The sequence below is a fragment of the Nymphalis io genome, chromosome 13 (assembly GCF_905147045.1).
Source record: "Nymphalis io chromosome 13, ilAglIoxx1.1, whole genome shotgun sequence".
Taxonomy (NCBI): Eukaryota; Metazoa; Arthropoda; class Insecta; order Lepidoptera; family Nymphalidae; genus Nymphalis; species Nymphalis io.
The window spans coordinates 4,721,842-4,724,681 of record NC_065900.1 but is presented as its reverse complement, the minus strand read 5'-3'; the positions used below and the strand labels follow the sequence as shown (position 1 = coordinate 4,724,681).

Below are 2,840 nucleotides of genomic sequence, written 5' to 3'. Positions count from 1 at the left end.
GCTACATCCTAGACCGTGCCAGTGCTTAACATCACGCAAGTCAACGGTCAAACGCTGGCCTATTAAGTGTAAAAAAAAACTTATAAATTAATTATTGGTCGAAATCGCATAGTTTATTATTCTCGCTTATAACAACATATGGTATCTGTGGCTTATTTATTATAAATATAATCAAAATAGGAAGAAACAGAAAATGACAGTGATTTCTCTCCAACTACGTTGATAAAAAACAACTATATTCTCAAAAATGTTCAATATATGAACGATCTATACAATCTATATTCGCACTGAAATTATATTTAATTATGAAAAGAAACAACACATACGTTACATAATATAATAGGTATTAGTATAATTATATCCATATATGTAAATAAATAAACGAGACTCGGCGGTTGTTTTTTTACCGTAATTAGTTGTATATAAATAACGTGCGAGAATAATTAATATCATTGCTGTTTGAAATCACTAGCTATAACCATGACTTACGCGTTTGCATTTGTGACTGTGCTTATTGTGTCTTTTGTTGTTGCGGTGCCAGTGGATAAAGACACTCCTCTAAGTAAGAACAATTGTATAAAGATATAATTAAGATAAAATAAATAAATTTAACATTAAAAATAGATCGCGTGGAATGTCACTGAACTTCTAACCTTTGGGTGAAAACTGATCACGATATTGATACAGTTTTATCATTATATTATATATTGATATATTAAATCAGTCTATTCGTTTGGTAGTTACGATGCTACAGACATACACACAGATACTTATTAAACTTATAACATAACTTTTTTTTACGTCGGTAATTAAAAATCTGATATATTACATTTTTTTTATTTTTAATATTTTTATTAATATTTTTGAGTTACATATCCATTACAAAAGAAAATTCCAACGGAATTGATCCAAATTTCCAAGTAATCCCATGCACATTACAATATCAATATTTATAGTCAAGCTGTCCTTCAATTTTATTAGGGGCAAAGATTAAAGCAAATATAAACAAACACACTTCGATAACCTTTACAATAATTGTAATATTTCTTCAATATACTTCAAACGCTACATATGTATGAAAATCCCAGAAAGCGTTCAGAATGCATCTGTTGCTAAATTAAAAAATAAATAAATTGTAAAGCATGTGTGCTTTTAGTTTTATTCTTTTTTTATACTGATAATTTGTAAACAATTGCAATACATCAGTTTCTTTCTTCGTTTCTTCTCAGGTAAGAGTATTTCTTTTTCGAACCGTTTAGTTTCTAGTTTGACAATCAATACGTACGTGTAATGCTCCTATTTTGAATAAAGGCTGTAGATTATATTTGAATATGGGTATAGTAAGTATTACGTGTCAATCGCATCTGGCTTTTTCAAATGTTTAGTTTTTGTTTGTTACTTACCTAATTATCTTACGCGAGCAAAAATATTATGTTTTTAAAAGCTGTCTGCAAATTGACGGTAAGAAAAATTTACGGCAAACTTCCTGGCACTGAGAACTTTCCGACAAAAAACCTAATAACTTTTAAAGACATGACCACGTCATACGTGAAACAAGATCTTTGGAATCTACATCCGTATAAAGAAACCATTAAGGCAGCGAATTATTTTGACAATACATAAAGATATATATTTCTTATTGTATTGGTAAGTGGGACCATCGGCTACAGAAATTAGCGCTGTAAGAAATAGTAACCATTTCTTACATCGCCAATGCGCCACCAACCTTGAAAATTGAAATGTTATGCCCCTTGTCTATGTAGCTACACTGGCTGGCACTTAACAGTATTGTTGTTAAGCGGTAGAATACATGATTAGTGGGTGTTACCGAAACAGACGGGTTTGCATAAACCCCTAGAACCAATGGGACCTAACCATATACATATATGATAAAAAAAAAACGATATGACGGCTTTTTAGTACCAAAGTTACGTAATATTATTCGCAACATTAATTTTATGTTAATAAACTATTGTAACTTGTATGTAACATTAACTCATTTTATGTTTTCAGGTTGTCCAGAGAATGAAAAATATTACAAATGTTCCCTTGAAGTATGTTACAAAACATGTGAACATTTGAAAAATCCACCCCCGTGTCCAAGTATCTCTAGTGATTGCTTTTTACCATCCTGCGAGTGTAAGCGCGATTACTTGAGGAACAGCGATGGCATCTGTGTACCATATGTAGATTGTTAAATATCAATTTAAATTAAATGAACATTTAAGATTATTCTTTCGTTAATTACCTAACTTCTCTATTAAAATTGTGTTTCCTTTATAAAATATATAATACATTTATGTTTTTTTTAATTGTGTGGTTAAATATTATTGGAATACACTTTATAAAGAGTATGGAAAGAAATAATGTAATTACTTTTGTAACAAGGCAATAGGAATGCATTGAATAACCGTTATGTAAATAAAGTCAATTATAATGTTCTAAAAAAATATGTTATGTTATGAGCCATCAACTTAAGTTTATTGTAATACATAAACATACCAAGAGCCGTGATGGCTAGACGATGAGAATTTTAAAAGTTTATTTCGAGTTCATCTCCAGGCGGCTACCACTAAATTTTCAGGTGCTTTATTTTTGTTTTTAATTTATCTCGTGCAAGGTGGTGAAGGAAAACAGCATAAGGATACCTGTACGTAGGGAACAAAAAAAAAAACACACGTGTTTCTAGCAACTCCATTGGAGTGTGGTAGAGTAAGCTCCAAGCCGTCTCCTCAAATAGGAGAGGAAGCCTAAGCCCAGCAGTGGCTTTTAGTCTGTTACTTTACTTACTTAATATAAATATACACATAAATAGTCGCTCACACAAATACGACAATATA

At 30.8% G+C, this 2,840-nt stretch overlaps 1 long non-coding RNA gene across 1 annotated transcript; it reads left to right on the top strand.

Annotated features, from left to right (window-relative positions):
* The first annotated feature begins 395 nt into the window (after positions 1 to 395).
* On the top strand, positions 396 to 2,232 carry LOC126772890 (uncharacterized). Its single transcript, XR_007669697.1, has 2 exons — positions 396 to 562; positions 2,014 to 2,232. It is a non-coding gene; the product is annotated as an uncharacterized LOC126772890 (long non-coding RNA).
* The last annotated feature ends 608 nt before the right edge of the window (positions 2,233 to 2,840 follow it).